At 40.5% G+C, this 9,139-nt stretch overlaps 1 long non-coding RNA gene across 4 annotated transcripts; it reads right to left on the reverse strand.

The window, feature by feature from the left end:
• Positions 1-453: 453 nt before the first annotated feature.
• LOC108428873 lies at positions 454-4,287 on the reverse strand. 4 transcript variants are annotated; one of them, XR_001857957.2, is made up of 5 exons: positions 4,083-4,287; positions 3,851-3,936; positions 3,095-3,365; positions 2,374-2,445; positions 454-1,473 (listed from the first exon to the last, which is right to left on the reverse strand). It is a non-coding gene; the product is annotated as an uncharacterized LOC108428873 (long non-coding RNA). The 4 variants fall into 4 exon arrangements; XR_001857959.2 differs by having other exon boundaries at positions 3,095-3,372; XR_001857958.2 differs by lacking the exon at positions 3,851-3,936.
• Positions 4,288-9,139: the final 4,852 nt, after the last annotated feature.

A 9,139-nucleotide genomic window follows, 5' to 3' on the forward strand; every position in this document is an offset into this window, starting at 1 on the left:
TACATAACAGAAAACTGAGCTATAGAGGAACTGGAACTCCTAACAACTGAGCAAGACCTGCTAGACCACCAAAACTGTCACCATGACTTTGTCATATAACTGTCACCATTGGATAACTGGTACTTCCAATGTGAGAAGGCCACTCAACACTAGTGGGCTTAAAAGATGTGCAGCTGTCAAGAAGCCATTACAGAAAAAGGGAAATAGACAAAACTAGAAGATCTGCAAATTAGCCAAAGAAGCTGCTGGTGTTCTCAGAACAATGTTTAGATCTCAGCATCACAGAATGTGTTGGTGATAACTTGGATGGTGAGCACCAGAATATGCAACCAACTGCTAAGCCTGAACTTTAGAAGTGTGGAAAAATATCCCTGCAGGTTTCTTGGAAAACCTGCTAAAAGCAAGCCTATTGAAAAGAAGGGAAGCTGTAATAAAGAGTGGACTCACTAAACATTGAACATACAAAGTAATATTTATTTGTTGAACCTTCTGTATCTTTTTTGTTAAATATGTTTTCTGCTACATTTCTCTTTAAATAACTTGACCAGTTAAACTTGAAATTAAAGAAATGAAGGGTGGCCTTTGTACTCTGTAGACGTCTTTTGAACCGACCAGTCAGGTTTGAAGCTGTGTAAGGACAAAGCACTGAAATGCTTGGCATTTTAAAGAGACTAGTCACTCCACACTCGTCACAAGCATTTGTCTCCCTCACTGCCACATCAGTATCAGTGAAGCAGCACCTAGCAACAAGACATCTTTAAAATGACTCTGCTATTGAATTCGCAAGCAGTATCTTTTTTTAAGAATTTGGTTGTACCACTTTCAGCTGCAAGTTTTGCAAGTATGAGTTTTGATTAGTGTACCTGAACAAACCTCCAAAATAGGGATGGGCAATATGATGACATATCATGATAAATAATGTCTATATGCTTTTCTCATTTTTTATTGTGGATGCTGCCAGTACTTATACTGACAAACTGCAGGTTTTATTATAAAGAGAGTAAATTAGTCTTTCATCATCTTTAATCACAAATCATTTCAGCTGTAACAAAATGGGGGGATAGATTAGCTTCAGAGATAGAATGAAATCCTAAAACTTAAAGCTACAGTATGTAATATTTTGTGATTTGGAGACCTCTCTGGTGGAAATGAGTAATTGCACGCAACGTGGGCTGTGCTTTGGACCCCTTCCCAGAGTGAATGGATCTGAGGATGTGAGTGAATTATCTACTATTGTCATCCATATAATGTTAATTTTGCCTTTGAGCACTAAACATTGAGCCAGTGCGTGTAACGTTCATGCATAAAGATGTATAATGTGGTCCCTTCCCTTTCCTTAAATAATAAGTGCGTGGTGTTTTGCTGTAGGTCACCAAACGAGACACATTTCCAAGCAAGTGCGATGAGCGAAATGATGCAGCAGATGATCTGTTTTGTTGAGGTGGATGTTTTATACTGTTGGGCTCTTATTTCCTGTTGGGAGAGATAGAGGAAGTGATCAGCGAGATAAAGCACTGACTACAGCATGGAATACAACACAAGTGACTGCAATACTGCCCATAGAAGCATAGATCTATAGATCATAGATAGTATGAGTGCTATGCACGTTAACTTGTCTTTTGCAAAACAATATGCACTGTAAATCAGATACAGTCAAGTTTTACGCTGTGAAAAAGTGAATTATAAATTAGACATAAACTAAATATTGTAGCTGAAAGCATTTAGGGGACAACGGAGCACACCCTAACAAGGGGTAAAATTATCACATTATGCATTTATGTTGGAAAGCTTATCCATCTCAAACAACCTAGAAGTACATTGAATTAAATGTGTTTGCATTTTACCAGACTTTTTAGCAGCTCTTACACAATTAACCCCACCTATGTTTTTAACTCTCAAACAAAGTTTGCGTTTTCATTCAACACAGATATAAAGGTTACTTGTATATTTTAAAAAAAAGTCTGCAAATACTATCAAACTTTTTACATGCTCCGCCAAGATCTGTGTGTATTAAATTTGTCGTCGAAGAAAATTGCTTGTTTATGTCCTGGGGTCTGGTTTTGGCAGTTGGTCTTAATTTGGACTAGTTGACTAAAATATTAAAGCAAAATGAATGTTCTTTATTGGAAATGCGTCATATCATGGGATCATGGTGTTTGGTTACACCTCTATAAAGTAAGCAGTGGCCTTAAGCAGTGCCAGCAAACTGTTCTACGCATGCACACCTCAAATGTTCTGGTGTGTCTACAAATAAAATGTTGCCCGGAGCACAATATATGTCAGTGTGACTATATTACATGTAGCAAGCGTATGAGCCCAGGTCTGTACCTTCTGAAATATTGTGGAGAAAATAAGGAGTTAGTGATGACTAACCTGTTTCACTGTTGAAGGGAATGAAAGTCTCCATTTCTTTTCAGGGCCTCCTTTGCAACAGCTGCCTCCTCCCTATGAGCACAGTTCAAATAACAGATCGTCCATGATTGCGCTAAAAGTAAAAGAAGAACCCCACTGGTTCCTTCCAATTTCCAATGTGTGTTTTTCTAAAGAATCCTCTCTGCAAATATGAAATTTAAACTGGAAGTACCTTGTCAGAGAAAGACGTTTTCGGAGCAATGCCGTAGAAGAACCACTTTTAGTTCCCAAAAGAACTTTACAGTGAAAAGTTCTTTAAAGCATCGTTCTCGTAAGTGTGATGTGTGAGCGCGAAGAATTTTTTTAAGTTTAAAGTTTAATGAAAATGAAAGTCCCCCCAGTAGAACTGTACATTCAATCCAAGGGCAATTTAGAAACTATTGTTTTTAAGTGTGGAACCGTATGTCCAAGCCAAGAACCATGTAGGCATCCCTACTTATTTATGAATGTAGAACCACATGCCCAAGCCAGAAACTATTTAGAGACCTGTATTTTTAAGAGCGTAGAACTGTACATCCAACCAAAGAGCCATTTAGGAAACTTCCATTTTTACGAGTGTAGATCTTTTGTCCAAACCATTTAGGAATCTTTACTTACAAGACTGCAAATGTGCAGAAGAGAGAAAGACAGAAACAGGCAGGCAGGCAGGCAGACAGACAGACAGACATCACTGAGTTCGTACCTTATTTGTGCTTTTCTCTTCTGTCGAAAATACGCAAAGAGGAAAGCCACAATAATCAAGCCAGCGAGGACCCCCAGGACCCCCAGTGTGAGCGGAACAGACAGCCCGCCGTTCACCGTCTCCCTGCAGGTGTCCCCCCTGTAGCCCAGCATGCATTCACATGCTGGCAAGCCATCCACTGTCACACACTCGCCACGGCCATTGCAACGTTGAGCACCGCAGTCCATCAGTTGCTGAAGTTTGGCGGTGAGGCTAGGCATGTCACGCTTTCCTAAAAGCTCAACAGGGACAGAGAGACATGTGAGGAGAAACTTTTACTTTCAATTCAGTTTTTGCATTTGAGTAAAAAGCCATAAGTGTGAACAGGTTCAGTGCAGCACCAAGCATTTCCCAGCTTTTCCCAGACAGTTACATAACACTGACGGCTCCTATCCTATTCTTAACATTCTACACAGGTTTAGTAAACATTACACATGCTGTAATATATTTATTTTTCTAATGTGGAATTTATGTACACATTTAAATAAAGTTAACCGAATATATTCCTTTTTCAGTATGTAAAGTACTTGTAACCCCTGTCCAGTAATAAACAAATCATGGCATACAAAACCCACATTATGGCATCTCACACAGACCTGTGCAGTTTATCGTAGCCAGTGGCTGTGCATGATTTCTAAATGAATAATGTGGACACACCTATTACATTGCAAATCCCACACCATTAAAACCACGTCCAGCACGATAAGATCAACATACCTGCAGTGTATTCAGTCCCTGAATATCTCCTCGTCTGAGTTATGGCACCAGCATAACTCAACAAGACAGCAAAGCTGAAGCCAAACCTTATAAAAAAGCATACGCACCGAGGCACAATGTGTGTAGACGCATCAATCGGCCAGTCAGGTTCAGCAAGAACTTCACAATCTGCTAAGTACACAGCAGACTATAAACACAGCACACTAGGAATACACCTACAAGCTGTACTCACCGGCGCTCAAAGTACAGGGTGGATATATCAGGGCACTTCCCAGGTGAAAGTGGTAGTCAGCACCTTGTGAGAATCCAGCGTGAAGAGAGCATGGAAGAAAGCGTTTGTGAGGGAAAAACAGGAAAAAAGAAAAACAAATGAAGGAACAAGCCAAGTCTTGAATTACTCCGAACAAGGAAGGATCAAGCAAAAGTCCCCTCCCTGTTCCAACGGCGCTGTTTGTTTTCCCACACATATTCAGGCAATTGAACGCCAATTGGTGGGTAGTATCCCGCGTCCTTCGCCAGGATTGGCCAGAAGTTCGTACTCACGCGCGTGCTCTGTCTTACTCACCAATTCCAGCGCAGGGGGCGGGGCCTGTCCGAATAGAGGTGGGAGGAAAATGCTTCATTCCATCGCTGTGGGCCAAGGAGCCACCCAGCATACCTGCAATCTCAGGTGAGCTTCTCATCCAGACATGCCAGACTCCTGTCTAACGAGGCGAAGACTGCGCGGGTAGAAGCTTTTCTACATGTAAAGGATGCTGGAAGTTTACGTTGCCCAGACTGGGTTCTGCGTCTCACAGCAACCCAGTGTGCTAACCATTCAGTATTTCAGCCAAAAGGTTAAACATTTGACTTAATGCTACAGGCTAACAGGATTGCTAGGTGGAGAGCATGCAGCAGATCTGAGAAGTTTTATCTATTTATTTATTTATTTTTTTAAAAGTAGAATTCACTGCAAAACACCTGATGAACTTCACTCCCAAAAAAGAAAAGAAAAATGATTTAGGTTTATTAGTTTTATTATATATATATATATATATATATATATATATATATATATATATATATATATACACACATCTTCTTCTTCATATATATATCTTCTTCTTCCTCTTCTTTTTCTTTCGGGTGCTCCCTTTAGGGGTCGCCACAGCGGATCATCTGCCTCCGTCTTGCCCTATCCACTGCCTCCTCTACTTTTACACCAACCATCTCCATGTCCACCTTCACTACATCCATAAACCTTCTCTGAGGTCTACCTCTTCTCCTTCAACCCGGCAGCTCCATCTCCAACATTCTTTGCCCAATATATCCACTATTCCTCCTCAACACATGTCCAAACCATCTCAACCTGGCCTCTCTGGCTTTATCTCCAAACTGCTCCACCTTCACTGACCATCTGATCTGCTCATTTTTAATCTTGTCCAGCCTTGTCACTCCCAACGAAAATCTCAGCATCTTCATCTCCGCCACCTCCAGCTCAGCCTCCTGTCTTTCAGACAGAGCCACAGTCTCCAAACCATACATCATAGCAGGACGCACTACTGTCTTGTAAACCTTCCCTTTCACTTTTGCTGCTATCCTTCTGTCACACATCAGCCCTGACATCCGTCTCCACCCACTCCATCCTGCCTGCACCCTCTTCTTCACCTCTTTTCTACACTATCCATTGCTCTGGATGGTTGACCCAAGATATTTGACCTCATCCACCTTTACGACCTCTACTCCTTGCATCTTCATACATTATATATATATATATATATGTGTGTGTATATATATGTGTGTGTGTCAACAATTAAGTTATATGGTTTTAGGCACAATGCAGGCAGCCAATCAGAATGGGTCATTTATATACATCAGTCTTAAAGAGGAATTCCACTGATTTTTCTAAATTTCTGGTTGGGATGTAAACAAGGTCATTCAGATTTGTTTGATGTGAAAATGTTTGATTTGTAGAGACGCTTTCCGACTTAGATTTCTTTGCAGTGGTGGTGATAAGAAGCAGACATCCTGGTGTGTACAGTGCAAACATAACCAGTTTATTTACTATCCAAAATCACCAGGGAACCTACACTTTTAAATTTTTAGATATTTATATAATATTTATATAATATGTTTATATAATATGTGCTGCTAGTGATGATAAACAGTGGCCAATCTGAAAAATAACTTTCTTTGGGCACTGTTTTGTCTTACAACAACCTTTTTTTAATCACAAAACTATGGTGAAACAATGTCTCCGGCATCAGGCAATGTGTTCACAACCTTTCCGTGTTATAACTTTCTGTGAAGTAGCTTTTAGAGATGTTAAACTCTTCAGATGTCTGGGTCCCACTACCACCACTAGCAACAATTTTACCTTGATTGAAATTATTTTGTGGAAGCTTCTGATCATAAAAACCATGTTTGAAAGTAGTTTAAAATATCAAAACTGCTTGTATGATAAAATATGTGGGGTGATATAAAACATCCAGCCATGTTTGAATTGAAAGAAAAAGATGGAAACTTACTGGAAAAGTATAATATGGCTTAGAAATCAGTAGCTTATACCCTAACTTCTTCCAGCTTCTATATGGCGATGTCTTAAACAAGACTCTAATTCACTTTACTGCTTGATCTACATCCACTGAATGCCAGCATGACCAGTTGTATGAAATAGACAAATGGGAAGATAAATGGACGATCAATAAACAGACGGACGAGCTAGCTTGAGCTCACTTTTACATGCTAAGTTAGCTTTCTCTTCATAAGTCTGATTAACAAAAAGAGACCAAGGAGCAGTTTTGTTACAACTGTTTGGGTGGGACAAACTATTTCAGCCTTGTGATTGGTGGGGATACTGCTTAGATAAGCATTACCCAACATTAGGACTGCCCAGTTTACGTTCAAAGAGGAGTGGAAGTGGAATGTTAAACAGAACATACATGTGTTTTATGTGCCCACAAGAACAAGATCAACCTACCTGACCTAACTTTAAGGTCCTTTTTTATATCACTGCTGTCAGAAGAAAAATGGAGATACAGGTTTTGTTTTTTCAGTTTTTGACAATTTGAAAATGGCTGTTGCTCTTTATATTGGGTGTACATTTTCTAAAGAATGGACCAAAAGAAATGGTTAAAATGACTTACATAAAAGTAAAGTAGGTTTTTTCCCCCTTTTCCTGTAAAGCTATCATTTTGGAGATACAAGGTTTTGTATATATATATATATATGTATATATATATATATATATATTTTTTTTTTTTTTTTTTTTTGATGTAATGTCCTTAAAACAAGTCAAAATGAGGCTCAGTATTGTGTGTGGCCTCCACGTGCCTGTATGACCTCCCTACAACGCCTGGGCATGCTCCTGATGAGGTGGCGGATGGTCTCCTGAGGAATCTCCTCCCAGACCTGGACTAAAGCATCCGCCAACTCCTGGACAGTCTGTGGTGCAACGTGACGTTGGTGGATGGAGCGAGACATGATGTCCCAGATGTGCTCAATCAGATTCAGGTCTGGGGAACGGGCGGGCCAGTCCATAGCTTCAATGCCTTCATCTTGCAGGAACTGCTGACACACTCCAGCCACATGAGGTCTAGCATTGTCCTGAATTAGGAGGAATCCAGGGCCAACCGAACCAGCATATGGTCTCACAAGGGGTCTGAGGATCTCATCTCAGTACCTGGCAAATGCCAAGCGTCCTGCACAGTGATGGGCTGTGAGCACAACCCCCATCTGTGGACGTCGGGCCCTCATACCATCCTCATGGAGTCAGTTGCTAACCGTTTGTGCAAACACATGCACATTTGTGGCCTGCTGGAGGTCATTTTGCAGGGCTCTGGCAGTGCTCCTCCTGTTCCTCCTTGCACAAAGGTGGAGGTAGCGGTCCTGCTGCTGGGTTGTTGCCTTCCTACGGCCTCCTCCACGTCTCCTGGTAGCGCCTCCAGCCTCTGGACACTACGCTGACAGACACAGCAAACCTTCTTGCCACAGCTCGCATTGATGTGCCATCCTGGATGAGCTGCACTACCTGAGCCACCTGTGTGGGTTGTAGAGTCCGTCTCATGCTACCACGAGTGTGAAAGCACCACCAACATTCAAGTGACCAAAACATCAGCCAGAAAGCAGAAAGGTACTGAAGTGGTCTGTGGTCCCCACCTGCAGAACCACTCCTTTATTGAGTGTGTCTTGCTAATTGCCAATAATTTCCACCTTTGTCTATTCCATTTGCACAACAGCATGTGAAACATGTGAGAAAAGTGGACAGTTTGATTTCACAGAAGTTTGATTTACTTGGAGTTATATTGTGCTGTTTGTGTTCCCTTTATGTTTTTGAGCAGTTTTTATATATATATATATATATATATATATATATATATATATATATATATATATATATATATATATATATATATATATATATACACACACACACACACACACACACACACACACAACAAACAGCGATATTCACAAATATCATTTTGAATTTATGCATGTTAATCTTTATTTCTCCATTAACCATGTTAAGAATAAAAAACTAATTATAGTTTAACAGTTTACTTGGTTGACTTTGGCATGCTGTCAAATCCAGAATATCACTTATTTCATAACAATTCTATGACTGTTCAGAGTCTCAACTCTTTGGAGATGTAGTTTTACTGACATTGTCACACAAGAATAAACGCACCATAAAACCGTGCGTGTGTGAACTACTTTGATTTCTGATCTTTATGTTGGATACACAGAACATTCTAACTCACACCACACAACAGAAGTTCAAAGAAACAGAAGTCTTTGCAGAGAAAGAATGTCAGGTGACCACTCAGCCAGAGGCTAAAATGAAAAGGTTACACCCTCCCCAGGACTGGAACAGCAAGTCTAATTATATTTCACCCATGTAGCTTCCCCACACTTCAGGCTGCATGCCAGATTACAGAGTTGGTCACCAGTGCCGTGACTGTGGTGAAAAAGTTTGGCTTTGCATGACTGGACAAGACCTGTTTTGTATGACGCTGCACTTCAAGATGGTTAGACAAGATAGAGCACAGGCTGCACACAGCATGCAGTAGGGAAGTTCAGTATGTACTTGGCTGAACAAGCAAGTTAAAAACTGAAGTATCTGCTGTGTAATCCACACTATTATGAACAAAAAGTGAAAAATGTGCCGTTAAATTTCTACTGCAATTATTACAATTCTGCCCAGTATGGTAGCTTTTACAAGTCTGTCGGACAATGCAAGCGTGGTCACATTTTTCTACAATGTAAACAGTACCTTACAGCTTGCCCATAATAGTTCAGGCAGTGTAT

Source organism: Pygocentrus nattereri, chromosome 18 (genome assembly GCF_015220715.1).
Source record: "Pygocentrus nattereri isolate fPygNat1 chromosome 18, fPygNat1.pri, whole genome shotgun sequence".
Taxonomy (NCBI): domain Eukaryota; kingdom Metazoa; phylum Chordata; class Actinopteri; order Characiformes; family Serrasalmidae; genus Pygocentrus; species Pygocentrus nattereri.